The following is an 18,165-nucleotide window of genomic DNA, read 5'->3' as shown; positions in this document are numbered from 1 at the left end:
AAGCAAACAAAACTTACTTATAATCAAATATTGAAATATATAAATGTAGCATAAAACAACATAAACCATGCTTATCCATATTGCAAGGGAATCAATACTAAATGCAGCCTTGTTTCTTGTACTTTGCATAGTTTTGTTCATGGTTTTCAAGAATGAGGGCTTGTTACAAAACCTGCCCATGTTGGCATCTGCCTAATTTTGGCAAGATTCTACCAAGAGACCGTTGAATTTAGGGCAAAATAGCATATAGTTCAATTGGACGCATGGTATCTAACGTCAAAAACAAAAATGTAGGAGGTGCTATTAAAGGTAAAGTTCACCCAAACATTTTAATTCTTATTATTTACTCACCCTTATCCCATCCCAGATGTGTATGAATTTCTTTAATCGACTGATCTCAAGTGAAGATTTAAAATCACTAAGTGAAACAGTGCCAAAATGTTAAAGCTCCAAAAAAATCACATAAGTCAGCATATAAGCTATCCAAACAACTCCAGGGGTTAAATCCATGTCTTCAGAAGCGATATGATAGGTGTGGGTGAGAACTTTCACATTCTTCTTCTTGTGTTTTTGGTGATTCACATTCTTCATGCATATTGGCCCCCACAGGGCATGGAGAAGAATTACAAGCAAAAAAGGACTTAAATATTATTCAAAGTTTGACTTCAATGTTTCTGACCCACACTTATTACATCCATTCTGAAGATATTGATTAAAACACTGGAGTCGTATAGATTACTTTTATGATGCCTTTATGTCCTTTTTGGAGCGTAATTGTTTTTTGCCACCCATTCACTTGCATTGTATGGACATACTGAGATTAAATAATCTTCTAAAAATCATAATTTGTGTTCTGCGGAAGAAAGAACGTCATACACATCTGGGATGGCGTGTGGGCGAGTAAATGATGAGAGGATTTTCATTTTTTGGCTAACTATCCCTTTAAGATTTGATATTTTGCTATCCTACTTATGCATATTTATATTGATATTTGCTTTTTATTATTTGTATTGAGTATTGTCTGTTCCTTGCTGTGCATGACCCTATCAAAATAGTCATGCGACCCATTATTTTAGAATCACTGCTGTAAAGTCATACTGATATTATTCCATCTCATGAATGCGACTAGAGAGAAAATATTCTTTTTTATGTAACATGGTAATTTCCGTAAGTGCATACATATGAGTTGGCAGTGTAATTTCCTTGATTTGGCATTAGTGTGAGCATGAATGTGCTGGCCCCAGAACCACTCCTCAATGTGCCGTCCAGCTTGACCCCTATTAAAGGGCTATCAGCTGAAGAGCAGATGGTACCCACTTGCTGTTTCACAGCACCAAGGGGGGGTGGCCATGGCAACCGATTTATAATAGCTACCCCTCAAGTGGTGGAATTGCTTGTTCTAATGCGTTAAGTACCACTTCAGCAAATTTGATTTAATCACTACATTCAGGTCCTAACACAACTGAGTTCAAATAAAACATTGCAGGTGTCCATGGAAGACAGTAAATCTGACCCCCTGGTCTAAGCTCATATGCCTTTTAACTAATTGAACAAAGGAATACACCAAATCCAGTTTTACACACATGACATCACTCATGAAATCACTCAAAAAGTAAAAATCAATGACCTTTAATGATCAATATTTCAGTAAAACTAACCTACGTAACATGACAAATTCAGAATGGATTAGGGGAGACCGGAGAGCGGTGGGAGGAGTGAAATGGGGGGCATAAAAATAATTTTGAACAAGTAAATTTGATTACACTAAATTCATGCACAAAATTTAAACTGTTGTCCATGTTTTCTATTAGTGTTAAAATCTCACCTAATGTAACCGCCCACCCTGTAATTGGGTAGTCTGTAATAAAAGTACTTGACGTACTTACATGCATTTTATCATCAGATTTTGAGAAAAACATTATTGCGATAGAGCAGGTAAGCAATGAAGACCCAAAGTGTAGTACCCCATAGGTTCATGAACAGCTTCTCCCAGTGACTGTCCTAGACACGCATTTCCCAGCTGAAGAGGAAGTAAAAGCCTAGCAGAGAGTTACCCATATAGACAAAAATTGAATTTTTCCCCCCTCGGTAAAACCGAATTGCCTGAATCGATATGCTTTTAAAAAGTGTCTCTTGCAGTCACTATCCAGAATAAAGGAAAGGCTGGCCACCCCACAATCCCTTAATGTCCACGACAAAGTATATCACACTCAGCTAAATGAATGACATGCAACCCATGCAAATCACAAATGACAGGGACCTGTCAAGAAAGACAGAAAGAAATATTTAGTTTCTAAAGTAATATATATTGTAATCAGTTCAATGCAAAGGAGGAGGTGAAAACCGGCTTGACAATATAAATAATATTTTAATGATTAACTTAAACAAAAACCAACACACACACATGACGGACATGTCCGTAAATGATCTCTCTCTCCCGCACTATCCTCCGCAGTCAGCCTTTATGTGTGTAGAATCACAACCCGGCCCCGCCCTCCGTCCTGCCACCTTCCTCCCTCGTTCTCTCAGGCTGGGGAGCCCCCGGCATGATGTACACCCCCCCCCCCCTTTCCCTGGGGAGGGGCGTGCCTTTCGCCCCGTCTGTCGACAGGCCATCCCCGTCTACCTGGATGAGGGAGGAGACAAGGGGAGGGAAACAGAAATAATAAAAATGGGGGGTACTTCCTGTAACAGTGGAGTACCCTCCCAAAAAACACTGTAAAATTTAAACGAGAGGGAAAAGGCCAACACGGTGCAGCAGTGAGAGAGAGAGAGATGCCAACTTGCCAGTTGTCCGATACGCCGTAGCTTGTTCTTCGGCCACTCCTCCACCCTCTAACGGACGACAGCAGTGCCTCTCCGGGCGGATCGGAGGCAGTCCTCCAGCCCTTGGCGGACGGAACGCCCCGCCACGTTCTCGGGGAGCAGAAGGAGTCTCCCCCGCCCCTGGCAACGGTTCTCCCGCTCCAGGCGGTCGGGAGCGATCCCCTCCCCGCTCGTGTTTCAGCGGCTGGTAGGGGACTCCTCCATCCCTGGCAGTGTCCCTGACCGCTTCAGGCGGTCAGTTAGGAGTCCCTTCCCCCCTCGCGGTCGGCGGCTGTTGGGGTAGACGGTAGTGCCGAGAACTCTACTATGGCGTATCCCTCCTCCATCCCGGATTTTGGCACCAGTGTAATGTAATTTAGATGGAAAGGAGGAGGTGAGAACCGGCTAGTCAATATAAATAATAGTTTAATATAAAACTGAAACAAAAGACAAACACACACACATGACGGACATGTCCGTAAACTATCTCTCTCTCCCACACTATCCTCCGTAGTTGGCCTTTATCCCTCTCGGAGGCTTAATTAGCCTGATAAGGGACCGGGTGTGTAGAATCACGACCCGGCCCTGCCCTCCGCCCTGCCACATATATATATAAAGTACATAAGATAAGACAAAAACTGAAAAAATACAAAGAAATAAACAACAGGCATAGCCCTTCAATTTTGGGATTAAAGGTTTTAGTTCTATGTGCAGGTAGAATATTAACCACTAACAAAATCCCTTTCAAGACAAGTCTGTTCACTTGGCGGCCATGTTTGAAATGCTCCTGGGCAGGCTGGGCTGCTATTTGCAATGTAAACAAGTGACACAAAAGTACAGCCCCTATTTACTTGAATGGGGAAAGACTGAGAAGCAGTTGGTCAAGATTACGATCAAAGAACATATTTAATATTAGCAGTAAAATCTGACAACAAAGATTTCTTAAATCATGCTTCTTAAGCTCAGATCACGCTAAAAACACAATTTATCAGGCTGGTTTTGCTAATGTGCATGATGCACATTCTTGAGTAGATTGACAGGTGATGTCTGTATCTAAAAGGTGATTGGCTCTTTTACCTGTAAGTAGGGACTTCCTTTTCTTCATTTTGGCATTACAATTTCTCCCATCATTTTACTAGTTGTCCACCACTTTCGGCTAAATAGTCTCTGCCACTAATCAAAACATAACTGTTCACAATTAATTTGAAGACAGAGCTCTTCTTGTAGTAATCAGTTATTAGAATTTAAATCAGCAGAAATTAGCACTCAGTTCCACCATAACAACCCCAGCAAGGCCCCTTAGAGCAGAGGTTCTCAATCTGGGTCCTGGATTCAGATCAACAGCTCTTTAGCAGAAAATCCAAAACCTGAACTGGGTGTGTCAAATAAAGGAGAAATTCAAAACTCCAATACCAGGATTGAGAACCACTGAATTAGAGGTGCTTTGTATATTTTGTGTCAAACTCTTCTTGTAGCAGTGCAAAAAACATGAAGTAGGACAGAGAACTAAATAATGGATAGAGACACTGATTAGTTTCTGTGCTTAGAACATCCAAAGTGAATCCCTGGCACCTGCTCAGTAGAAACATGTCAATAAGTCATGTACCCCTCTGTTCCTAAGTGCCAGAATGCCCAATGGAATTTTATCTAATGTAAAATTGCTGCATACCAGAGTGCACGGACAGGCATCGTTTATATCAGCTGAAGCAGAGCCAAAAAAAGACTCTTGGCTGGGAATTAATTACTTTTAGGGATGAAGACAGACATACTCTGGGGCTCAATAAGCTGCATATGATGAACTGCCTATAAAATTCAAAACAGGTAAAGCATGGCCTCAAGGACACTTAAATGCTACAGTAAATACACATAATGCAAGATTAGGTCAAATGTAATGCAAATAACATGTATGATCTCATTTACAAAACTCCAAATTAAATACATTAAAAATAAATAAATTAAATGTATTTAAATGTCATTCTAAATGCATTGGTATGATTGGTTGTTGAACATTTATGTTAAAAAGTAACCTCCAAGATGGCGCCGCAGATGGCAGCCTCGGTGTGGAGCTCTACAGTTCTCCCAAAGAAACCCAAAATGACAGGAATTAATGACTACTGGCCCGTCGCCCTGACGTCAGTGGTCATGAAATCATTTGAGAGACTGGTGTTGGCCCACCTGAAGGACATCACTGGACCCTTTCTAGATCCCCATCCCTTCTGTGGAGGATCCAGTCAACATGGGATTGCATCATATCCTGCAACATCTGGACAGACCAGGGACATATGCAAGGATCCTTTTTGTAGACTTCAGTTCGGCTTTCAGCACCATCATCCCAACTATTCTCCAGACTAAAATACACCAAATCTCTGTTCCCACATCTATCTGTCAGCAGATTACCATCCTTCTGATGGACAGGCAGCAGTTTGTGAGACAGGGAAAATTCACTTCCATTCACTTACTGATTGTACATGTGCCCCCCATGGATGTGTGCTCTCCCCACTGCTCTTCAACATTTCAGTCACAAACGACTGCACCGCCAAGGACCCCTCTGTAAAGCTCCTGATGTTTGCAGATGACACTAGTGTCATCGGCCTCATCCGAGATGACGATGAGTCTGCATACAGAAAGGAGGTTGAACGGCTGGCTCACTGGTGTAGTAAAAACAACTTGGAGCTGAACACGCTCAAAATGGTGGAGATGATTGTGGACTTTAGGAGGAACACACCAACACTGACCCCCCCCAATCTAAACAGCACTGTGGCAGCAGTGGAGGCATTCAGGTTCCTGGGCACTACCATCTCACAGGACCTGAAGTGGGAGACCCACATTGACTCTATTGTGAAAAGGCCCAGCAGGGGTTGAACTTCCTTCATCAGTTGAGGAAGTTCAACCTGCCAAAGGCACTGCTGATACAGTTCTATTCAGCAGTCATCGAGTCTGTCCTCTGCACTTCAGTAACTGTCTGGTTTGATGCAGCTACGAAATTAGATATCAGAAGACTACAAAGGACAGTTTGGACTGCTGAGAGGATTATTGGTTGCCCCCTGCCCTCCCTTCAAGAACTGTACTCTTCCAGAATGAGGACTCACCCAGCCAACTACCTTTTTGAACTGTTGCCTTCTTGCCGACGCTACAGAGCTCTGAGCACCAGAACCGTCAGGCACAGGAACAGTTTTTTCCCTCAGGCCATCCATCTCATGAACAGTTAAAACTGACACATTGAGCAATAACTATGTGCAATACACAGTTCAGTCTTTTTATATTTATCCAACACATCCTACCTATTCTGCCATTACATTCCCTTGCACTGTTTATAACAGATTTGTATTTGCACTATGTATATATGTATGTGTGTGTGTATATGTATGTATATATGGCATGTCACAGGTCTGTTCTGATCACGAGTTGCAACAGCAGGAAAAAACAGCTAAATAAAAATAATAAAATTCAACTCCATAACTGAGCATAGTAAAGACAAACAGGCTTATCAACTTTTAAAAGGGAAGAGAAAACACTTCCCAGATCTTTTGTTGTTGATGTCAACAATGTCCAATCAAACGCATATAACTGTATTTTAGCACTTCATATAATTTAGCCAAATGTGGTAGATACCATCGTGGACAGTTTGCTTAACATGTACACATCTTCGTAAACCATGGACAAAGCTTTGCTATAAAAGAAAATACAACCCAGATTACATTAAATGTGGGTTCACTTGCAATGAGAATAAACATGGTTTGTCAGGCCCACAATGTGTTTTGTGCTGTGAGTAATTGGCTGCCAAAGCATGAAATCAAATTCCAAAACAAAATTCAATTGACAAAAAAACACTCATACGCCATAAATCACACTGCTATACAATTTTGGTTGTATGTTGGGTCGCCACTTGTCCAATGTAAAAAAATAAAAAAATTAATCTGGTTCCTGAAACAAAACCAGTTCTTTCTCACTGCTGATTGGCAATAATTACTCTGAGGCATTAGGTGACAAATAATTTAATGTGTGCCAGTCTGAAGATGATGGGCTGACCTCATCCTACTCCATTTCACATCATGTTGATGAGATAAGACAAGAAGAGTTTGGCAAGATATATGATTTGGAAAATAAAACTGCTCACTCTCTCCTGGCTGTAAAGAAGAGCAATCTAGTTGCACAGTGGACGTGTATCACCCGTTGCGTCTCACTCCTCTGCCAGTGGTGGTGATAATTTACAGGCCGTTCTGTCGTTAGAGTTAAACGTGTGTTTTAGCAGCCTTCTGATTTGTGCCTGCTGGAGTCTCATCCCTTCTTTTGTGGATGGAGCTGTGGCTGGATTTAGAGGGTCAGGAAGCACTTACCAAAGGTTTTTATTGACAGGTATAAATCCTTTGTCTCTTGTGCACTTAGAAAGGATGGCTGCGGAGATTCCCTGAGGGTCAAAATAAAACAGATTTCAAATCAATGCGGACCTGTATAGCAAGCACTATCAGACATCAAAGATGCAGAACCACCGTTAAGAATTAAGAAGATTTGCTGACATTCCCAGGAGGTGAGCCTCTAAAACTAACACAAAACAGACCATCTCCTCATGCCTACCAGAAAAGCATTCTCAGTCTTATGTTTAACATTGGGTCATATTTTTTAACAGCATTTTTTGCTCAGTTTCATCATACACCGACCTGTAACACTTTACCATAAGGTCCTATTTGTTAAGTTAATGCATTCTCTTTCATGAATATTGTAGTTCATGTTAATTTGAAATGCATTACCTATTGTTCCCCGTCTGTCGCTCTCTTCGACGTTGTGTCAGAGAAGTGACACTAGGGGTCTCTCTTGAGCACCAAATATACCTCTGATCTAGGAAAAAAGGCCAATGAGAAGTTGGCAGCTAGTATTTGCATACCCCGCCCCCAGACATACGGGTATAAAGACGAGGAAATACTAGAGTTCATTCAGAAAATTTCTTCGGAGCCGATGGTTGTGCATGCTGTTCGAGTGAGATCACACCAGTTCCAGTATTTCTCTGACGCTCTGCATGCTGTTGGATTGACGGCGCATTACAGCGGCGATTTCTCCTTTGCACGGCAGTGCAATTGCCCCTGGGCGCTTCGACAGTGCAGAAACCCAAACACTAAGAGAGTTATTTAAAAGACTGATTTCCTCTAAAAGAGCAATACACAGCAACGTTGAACGTCCTTTTCAGGACGCGTCTTTATAAAGATGCCCTTCCGCCCCTGTGTAGTTCCTGGATGCGGTAGAGTGCTCTCTGCTTCAGACGGCCACAGGCGTTGTCTCGTGTGTCTGGGTAGCGATCACGGGTACACAGCTATTCCCCCGGTGGATAGGACTGTTGTGCTCCACTTATGCCCCGGAAACCCTACCACCTGGCGGGGTCACCCTGTACTCCCTTCCAAGGCCTGTAGGACAACATCCTCGCTGACAGCGAAGGCCTACAGCGCCACCGGACATGCTGCTTCCGCCCTGCACGCCATGGCCCTCCTGCAAGTCCACCAGGCCAAGGCGCTTAAAGAATTGCACATGGGTAGCCCTGATCCCGACGTGCTGCAGGAACTGCGCTCAGCGACCTACCTCGCCCATAGAGCCACGAAGGTCACAGCGCAGTCACTCGGGCAGGTGATGGCCACCATTGTGGTCCAGGAACGAGATCTGTGGCTGAACTTGGTCGAGATGGGTGAGAACGACAAGGTTCGCTTTCTCAACGCCCCAGTCTCCCAGTTCGGCCTCTTCGGCGACACCGTCGAGGACTTTACCCAGCAGTTCTCCGCGGTGAAGAAACAGATGGAGGCGATCTCTCACATATCACATCTAGATTGGTTCGCAGCGGTAGACCTGAAGGACGCGTACTTCCACATCTCAATTCTGCCGCGACACCGACCCTTCCTACGGTTCGCGTTCAACAGCCAGGCGTTCCAGTTCGTCTCCTCCTTTGGAGCAAGCTCAGGTCGCTGCGTGCCACTCACATCCTCAGCAAACTCACGACAACGCTTGCCCAGCGGAGAGTGGAGGCTTCACCCCCAGTCGGTCCAGCTGATTTGGGAATGATTCGGCAAGGCCCAGGTAGATCTGTTTGCCTCCCGAGAGACCTCCCATTGCCCGCTCTGGTATGCCCAAACAGAGGCTCCCCTCGGGGCAGACGCACTGGCACACAGCTGGCCCATGGGGCTGCGCAAATACGCATTCCCCCCAGTGAGCCTTCTTGCACAGGTGCTGTGCAAGGTCAGGGAGGACGAGGAACAAGTCACACTAGTGGCTCCCTATTGGCCCACCCGCGCCTGGTTCTCGGACCTTGTAATCCTCGCAACAGCCCCTCCCTGGCAAATTGCCCTGAGGAAGGACCTTCTTTCTCAGGGGCAGGGCACGCTCTGGCATCCGCATCCAGACCTTTGGAAACTCCACGCCTGGTCGATGGACGGGACGCTGAAGATCTAGCTGGTGTTGTAAGACCACCTCCTGTCGTAGACACAATCAACCAAGCCAGAGCCCCTTCCACTAGGCAGCTCTACGCCCTGAAGTGGCGCTTGTTCGCAGATTGGTGTTCTTCCCGGGCCGAAGACCCACAGAGGTGTGCAGTTAGGTCAGTGCTCTTATTCCTGCAAGAGAGGCTGGAGGGGAGGCTGTCCCCTTCCACCCTAAAGGTGTATGTCACTGCTATCGCGGCCCACCACGAAGCAGTGGACGGCAAGTCCCTTGGTAAGCACGACTTAATTATCAGGTTCCTAAGAGGCGAAATCCCACCCGGCCAAGCCTGTTCCCCTCCTGGGACCTCTCGGTAGTCCTCACGGACCTCCAGAGACCTCCCTTCAAGCTGCTAGAATCAGTTGGACAGGGCCCTCTCTCTTAAGACTGCCCTGCTGATCGCGCTCGCTTCCATCAAGAGGGTCGGGGACCTGCAAGCGTTCTCTTTCAGCGACACTTGCCTGGAGTTCGGTCCGGCAGACACTCCTGTGATCCTAAGACCGCGACCGGGCTACCTGCCCAAGGTTCCTTCGTTGCTGTGTCCGGTACATGCTTTGCATACCTATCTGGACCGCATGCAGAGCTTTAGACGTTCTGAGCAGCTCTTTGTATGCTTTGGGGGACAGCAGAAAGGAAACGCTGTCTCCAAACAGAGGCTTTCCCACTGGGTAGTAGACGCCATTTCATTGGCCTATCACACCCAGGCCGTGCCCCCTTGCGGGTCCGAGCTCACTCAACCAGGAGTGTTGTGTCCTCGTGGGCACTGGCAGACATTTGAAGAGCAGCGGGTTGGGCAACACCCAACACATTTACGAGATATTACAATCTCAGGGTTGAGTCAGTTTCATCCCGTATTTTCTCAGGTCCGAGCCAGTAGAACTCGGTAACACGCTGATGGGCTGGCTGGGTGAATCGCTTGCATATAGCGCCCTTTCCCTCGGTTGGGGTAAAATTGTGCGTCTTTTTTCCCAGGAGATTCCACTCTTCGAATCCCTGGTCGATTCCTCCCTAGCCCTCATGGTTAGCCCAGGTTGGCAAGTGTCGCCTTGTTCCCCTGTCTAGGGTAACCAGAAGGACTCTGAAGACTTTTTTGGGGCATTGGGGAAGGGTACGTGCAGTCTGATACACCTGCCCGCTCCTGTGTCAGCAGACCACGTACACGGCTCAGTGCATTGCGTGATTTAAATTGGACCCCTAGTGTTGCTTCTCCGATACAACGTCGAAGAGATCGACAGACGGGGAACGTCTAGGTTACGGATGTAACCTCCGTTCCCTGATGGAGGGAACGAGACGTTGTGTCTTCCCGTCCACGTCGCTGAGCTGAGCCGCTGTAGTGGCCAGACCATTTCCGGCTCCGAAATTCGGTGCTCAAGAGAGACCCCTAGTGTCGCTTCTCCGACACAACGTCTCGTTCCCTCCATCAGGGAACGGAGGTTACATCCGTAACCTAAACGTTATTGTGCACAACTTTTAATGTAAAACATAGAGTATATCTGTATATGTAAAAATAAATATTTACCAAGATTAATAACTGCTGTAATATTATTTTTAATTCATTTAGTTAATGCTAACTATTGCGTTAACCAATGTTAATAAATACAACCTTGTTCTAAAATATTACCTACCAATCCTTAAAAGTATTATCTTTCAAATAGATTAAGTTTATTATTGTTAAAACAGGCAGCACATTCATTTAAAATAATATTTAGCTTTTGTGAGGACAGTTGAGCATCCAAACCTGCTTGTTAGGAGGGTATCCATCATTTGTATAGATGACAGAATCAATGGTGTGGAAATAGCCTGACTGGCTCTAGATCGAGTCTCCAGGCTATGCAGGCAGGATGTGGGACAATCATTGCTATGTGGGACAATCGCTCAATTTCAATCTCAAACTGTGGAGTAGTGATCGTTGAACTTTAATTAACTCAGGGCTCTTGTTTACTGGGACACAGCTTCAAATAATCCCACAATCTGACAAAGGTCTCATGCTAATTGTGATGAGATAACCCCTCCCCCCTACAGAGACTTGTGTTTTATGACTTTGTTGATGTGGTTAGAGGTAATTTTTGCTTAACCAGGATGTAACATGTGTCAAGAGCACATTAACCACACAAGAGGCTGTTCAAGATATGCTGCTTGAAACATTTTCAAACCTCAGCTCTCCAGAGATGTCAATAATATTTAATTGTTTGCCTGTGATATGGGATGCACATGTTTTATCATGAGTTATGAAGCCTGTAAGAGTCTTGTTGGTTGCCTTAATCCTGAGTTATTTGCTCTGTGGTACTTGATCCATAATTTTCATTGATGTCAGACCAGTACTGAAACATTTGGAAAAGTTAAGAGGAGATGCATAAAACATTTTAAGGGAAGGTTGTTTTCAAAGTTATGTTCCCTAAAGTTGCTTTCAAATCACAGCACAAGCTTGCTTTTATTTTCATTGACATCTTCAAAATATGATAAATTATCACAATCATCTGAATAATTTTTTTATTATGCTAATAGATAATTTAATAAATGTAAACATTATGCATTTGCCATATTATACACAAAGTTCCCTCTTTGTGTTTCTTAATATATAGGCTAATGTATTGTGTATAAACAGTGGTGGCATAATTTTTTGCTGTTGGCTACTTTATTTTATCATGCAGCGCCTCTAGGCAAAATGAAATAGATCTCCGCTCATTTATTTCAGCACTCTGAGCTGTGTGGCCCCATATAACCAGCCAATATGATTCAACATACAGCTATAATGGCCCGATTTGTCATACAACTTGGGAATAATGGAATTTAAAATACAAAGATCAGGCATCTGTGTTCTCTGGGTCTGAGTTCACAACAAGCACACACTTCCAGCATATTTCACTGTGAGAAGAAGGAAGGGTTTTGTGTTTAGGCTTTACATTTCATAAACAACAATGCATGTAAAAGCACATCATCGCGTTTCACATAGGAGTCAGGCGTCTGACATAATTATTCAAATCTTTATCCCGAACTGTTTCTCCCTCACCTTAAAACCCTACAATGACCATACAAATGACCATTTAAACAATTTTACAGTTCAAATAATATACAAATTTGAAGAGAAAGATTAATGTAAGTGTTTTTATTGCTTGTTAACTTCACATTTCTATAGATATAACCTCCAATAATTGGCCCCATTCACTTCCATTGAAAGTACCTCACAGTAACCTCAATTTGTTTTTGTTTTTTTTAAGAAAAGGAGGGACAAATCGAAATACATTTTGCAGTAATCAACATTATGCTATAAATGATGCCAATTGAGCTAACCTTGAAATTGGAATATTCCTTTAAGCATATAGGACATACAGGAGAAAGTATTTTAACAGAAACAAATTACATAACCTTAAGTAAAAATTTAAAAAATGTGTCCATTGAAAAGAAATTTCCCAGAAAACAATAAAAATGTACTAGTCTATATTTCTTGGCAAAAGAGAGAGATCCTTTATGTAAGAAAACTTACAGGACATTGTCAGCTTTCCAGAGGTGCTGAGGGTATTTTCACAATGTAATGAATTGGACTCATAAAACAGATATCAGTTTGAATGGAAAAACTTTCAGAACATTCTGAGGAATGTGCACACATACAAACGGTCTATCTTAAAATCTTTAGTCCGTGATTTATAAAAACACATGAGATGCAAGCTTTGCTAAGACACAACATTCTTACCCATTGAAGGCATTTATTAATATAACAAACCGTGCAAAAATGGCAGAAAACAAGCAAAGCCAATGCTGAGAAATGCAAGTCATTTGCACCAGTCATCCAGAGCTTCATGTCCTGATTTAGCCAGACAAAACCCTTCCTTCAGCACCTGTTGTCTCTAGAGAGGGCATTCCTGCAACTCTGCCACCAGAACTCCAAAACAAACCACAACAGCAATGTCTTTCATGGATCCCCCAAATTGCAGCTTCCTTTTCCTGTAGTTTCTCTGATCAATATATTCTGCATTGTGCAAACACATTCTTCCTTAATAACCTTGGCTAAAAAAAATTATTCATTAAGACCAAACGTGTCAATCACAGAGCTTGGTTAAAGGGATAGTTCACCCAAAAATGAAAATTCTGTCATCAATTACTCACCCATGTTCTAAACCAATATGACTTTCTTTCTTCTGTGGAACACATACAAATGTAATCCTCAGTCACAATTCACTTTCATAGTAGGCTGAGTATGTCATACAGATTTTGAACAACATGAGGGTGAATAAATGATTACATTTCTAATTTTGTTAAACTATCCCTCTAACTTGGCATGTGCATAAAAACTGGGTTAAAACACCCCACATGTTGCAAATTAACAGCTTTTCTGTAAGGCTAAAACAACAGTAAGTGAAAACTCTCCTACATTCTTTGTCGCAGTAGCTCTAAAAGAACTGGAAAATATTTCTAGTAGCACATGGCCATGTCCCCTGAGAAAGGGGTTTAAACATCCTCAAGACCCTCCCACCCTGCCCAGCTTCTGCTCTCTTTGTCTGCAGGACCACCCAAATGGTGCACATACCCCACCAAGCAGCCATCCTTTCACTATCATCACCTCAATCTAAAGTCGAATCATTTCTTTGTTTTAAGTATCACCAGTGTCACCCAAGCACCCAACTATTCTGTCAGCTAATTTTCAAAACAAAATTAAAAATGTCATTTACTCACCCTCATGTCATTTCAGACCTGTATGACTTTCTACCTAACATCTCCTTTTGTGTTTCACAGAAGAAAGAAATTTAGACGTGTTTTTAACATCATGACAAAATTTTTTGATGAACTATTCCTTTAAATGTCTCCACCATATGAAATAAAAACATACTAAATAATTGCTAAAGGTTCTAACATCTGCGCCATGTTAACCCAGAGAACCAGTGGAATCCAATATGCAATAATAACGTATCGGTTACCTAACGTAACCTCGGTTCTCTCTAGATGAGGGAACGAGTATTGCGTAAGCTAGCTTACGCTACGGGAAAGATTCATCTTTTCTGAGATATTGAAGCCAAAAAATTATCCTTAATTTTGTATCCATTGTCAACGCAGTGCGGCAGCTGCAGACCTTGAGCGGGCTAGCTAGCGAGCTCATTGGTTGCTCTGCGGCAACTGCTGCAGCCTATAGACGAGCTTGGGCGAACTCGCATCCAATGAGAGGCGTCCGCGGCTCACTGCATCAAAGCCCACCAAAAAGGGCGTGACTAGAGTGCATATAAGCGTAGTTCAGTAGGCTGGAACCCTGGTTTTCATTGACTGAAGCTAAAAGTCGCTCAGTGGCGCGAGCACGGCCGGCTACGCAATACTCGTTCCCTCATCTAGAGAGAACCGAGGTTACTTTAGGTAACCGATACGTTCTCTTCACGAGAGGTTCTCTCATATTGCGTAAGCTAGCTTACGCTCACGGGAACCCATTGTCAGCGCCGTCGTGCTCAAGCATCCACTGTATGAGCCCCAGGGAATTAAGGGGAACCGGGGAGCCCTTATGAGTGGGGAAATAAGATTTGGCCGGCAAGAATGCGGGTCAGTGTTTGTGTAATATATAAGCACATAGTGGGAAGGGAACGACAGAGCGGCGGTGCCGGTCTGTGTGGAATGTGTCCCATCAGTGCAGCTCACCAGGGGAGCTGTAGCATATTAAACTGCTAGTAGTTTTGCCTGCAGAGCGGGCACTTCCATATTGTAAAATCTGACAAATGTGGAGGGGGAAGTCCATCCCGCTGCCACACATATGTCGTGAATGGGAATCCCGCTGGATTATGCCCACGAGGATGCCATGCCTCTAGTGGAGTGAGCCCTAATGCCCAACGGGCATGGCAGGTCTTTTGACGCGTATGCAGCAGCAATAGCGTCCACTATCCATCTAGATAGTGTCTGTTTCGAGGCCGAGACCTTTGGTGCGCCCTCGAGCGAAACGAAAGCTGCTCAGAGCGTCTGAAGCGGCGAGCGCTGGTATACAATCTCAGTGCTCTGACTGGGCAAAGGAGATTGGCGTCGCGTTCGCTATCGGATGCTGGTAGCGCCGATAGGGAAATGACCTGTGCTCTGAAAGGAGTACCGATCACCTTGGGAACATAGCCGTGTCTAGGTTTTAAAATGACCTTGGAGTCACTTGGTCCAAACTCAAGACACGCAGCGCTGACAGACAGCGCATGAAGGTCTCCCACACGTTTGACTGATGACAGGGCAGTCAGAAAAACGGTTTTGAGTGAAAGGTATTTCAAATCTACGGATTGAAGTGGTTCGAAAGGGGGGGGCTTTCATAGTTTCGAGAACTATAGAAAGATCCCAGATAGGAACCGATGGGGGGCGCGGGGTGTTCATCCTTCTAGCTCCCCTAAGGAAGCGGATGACCAGCTCGTTTTTTCCCCATGACTGGCCGTGCAGGGGTTCAGCGAATGCCGCAACGGCTGCCACATACACTTTGAGCGTGGATGGGGATCTGCCCTTATTCAGCAGCTCTTGTAGAAATACGAGCAGCGACGACACCCCACATGTCCGCGGGTCCAGGTCTCTGTCGGTGCACCATTTTGAGAACACAGACCATTTTGACGCATAGAGTCTTCTTGTGGAAGGGGCTCTAGCATGTATAATGGTATTTATTACTCCTTCTGGCAGAGCGACGGGTAGTCGTTGATCACCCACGCATGCAGCCCAGCTCTGGGTGGGGATGCCAGATTGTGCCGCAAGCTTGAGAGAGGAGATCTGCTCTCACTGGGATGGGCCACGGCGCTGTCAGTGACAGCTGCGTAAGCTCCGGGAACCATGTCTGATTCTCCCAACGTGGGGCTATGAGGAGCACCGAGTGACGCGTTTCCCTGATCCTCTGCATTACCTGTGGCAATAGCGAGACGGTGGGGAAGGCGTAAAGCGGGCGCCTGGGCCAGTCCTGGGCCAGCGTCCTCGCTTCGAGAAAAATATCGGGCAGTGAGAGTTCTCTTCTGGCGCTAAAGAGGTCTATCTCTGCTCTGCCGAATAGGTGCCATAACGTCTGGACTGTTTGAGCGTGCAGGGACCATTTCCCTGGGGAATATTGTCTCTGGACAGTCTGTCCGGGCCGTCGTTCAGGTGGCCTGGCACGTGCGTCGCCCTCAGCGGCGCAGGTGGCACTGGGACCAACTCAGTATGCGTTCCGTCAGATGGAAAAGGTTCCTGGATCTGACACCGCCCTGACGGTTTAGGTAGGATACCACAGATCTGTTGTCCGAACGGACCAGGACGCGGTGACCCTGAATGACCGGGAGAAAGCGCCGCGGCGTACTCGACCGCTATCATTTCCAGACAATTTATGTGAAGGAGCTTTTCCTGAACTGACCATAGGCCGAAAACCGGAGAGCCCTCGCGGACCGCACCCCAACCCGTGTTGGACGCGTCTGTCGAGATGACTTTTCGGCGAGATACAGCTCCCATTGTCACTCCTCGCTGATACCACTCGGCCACTGTCCAAGTCTGCAGAGCTGAAATACAGGTCTGAGTCACCTTGATGGGCTGGCGGCCTGTGGCCCAAGCCCGGCGAGGCAGCGCAGGTGCTTAGCCAATGCTGAAGCGGGCGATGTGCAGTAAACCCAGCTGAAGTACTGCTGCGGCTGAGGCCATGTAACCTAGCACTCTCTGGAATTTCTTCAGAGGCGTGAGGCTGTTCATCTGAAAAGATGCGGCTAGTCGCTGAACACGGCGCGCTGTGTAGATAAGCGAGCCGTCATTGCCACGGAGTCTAGTTCTATCCCAAGGAAGGAAATTGTCTGACTGGGCTGTAGTGAGCTCTTGGTCCAATTGACTGCAAGACCCAAACTGTTCAGATGGCTGAGGAGAACTGCTCTGTGAGACAGAAGCTCCATATGTGACTGAGCCATAATCAGCCAGTCGTCCAAATAGTTCAGAATTCGCAAACCCTGACTCTGCAGGGTGCGGCGCCGCATCAATGCACTTCGTGAAAGTATGGGGTGCTAAGGACAGGCCGAACGGAAGGACAGTGTATTGATAAACCTGGCCGTCGAGGCTGAATCTCAAGAATGGCCTGTGACGGGGATTTATCTGAATCTGAAAGTATGCATCTTTCAGATCGAGATAAATAAACCAGTCCCCTGGCGCACATGCGCTGAGGAGTTTCCTGATTGTAAGCATTTTGAACGGTCTTTTGCAAGCACCTTGTTCAAAACCCTGAGATCTAATATGGGTCTGAGGCCGCCGTCTTTCTTGGGAACAAGAAAATAATGGCTGTAAAGCCCCGACTCGCTCAGAGAGGGTGGCACTTTCTCTATGGCCCTTTTGCACAGAAGGCTTGCTATTTCTGAACGAAGCGTGCACGCTGCTTCCGTGTTCACAGTGGTTTCGAGCCGGCTCTGAAGCGAGGAGGGCGGCGATCGAACTGTAGCAAATAGCCCTGTTGTATTGTGCTTAACACCCACTTGGATATCCCTGGAATAGCTTCCCACGCTTTGAAGCGTAACGCTAGAGGGTGAATGGCCAATTCGCTCTGATTGCCGCACACAGAGCGCTGAACAAAATGTGTGAGCGCGTTTAGTGTGTTTATGCATGATTGCTCGCGAGACAGCATGAACAGGCTGTTTTGTGAGTGACTTCCGATTGGAATGAATGGGGAAAGAGTCACATCTGTTACGTGATGCGCAAGCATAGTCATGGGCACGGGACTTACACACAGAGGAATGTTTGCTGGCCGTGTAACAGAGCGGGCAGAGAATGGGCGCGCGAACGTATTCGTGGGCGCATTTATTGACTCTAGCGCTCGAGCGGTTCAGTAACCGCTTTATGTGAGCGTGCTCTGGTGGGGACACGAGACATGCAGTGCTTGTGTGCAGAAGTGAACAATGGATTGTGGGCACGTTTTCTACACATAGGGCTGGTCGTGTGACAGAGCGGCCAGAGAATGGGCGCGCGACGCATTTG

At 45.4% G+C, this 18,165-nt stretch overlaps 1 pseudogene; it reads right to left on the bottom strand.

Annotated features, from left to right (window-relative positions):
• Positions 1 to 1,703: 1,703 nt before the first annotated feature.
• LOC127617519 (heparan-alpha-glucosaminide N-acetyltransferase-like) overlaps positions 1,704 to 18,165 on the bottom strand; it is a 30,071-nt pseudogene continuing 13,609 nt past the window's right edge.

The sequence above is a fragment of the Xyrauchen texanus genome, chromosome 24 (genome assembly GCF_025860055.1).
Source record: "Xyrauchen texanus isolate HMW12.3.18 chromosome 24, RBS_HiC_50CHRs, whole genome shotgun sequence".
NCBI lineage: Eukaryota > Metazoa > Chordata > Actinopteri > Cypriniformes > Catostomidae > Xyrauchen > Xyrauchen texanus.
The sequence above is the reverse complement of the archived record's forward strand: the minus strand, read 5'-3'. Positions and strand labels throughout refer to the sequence as shown.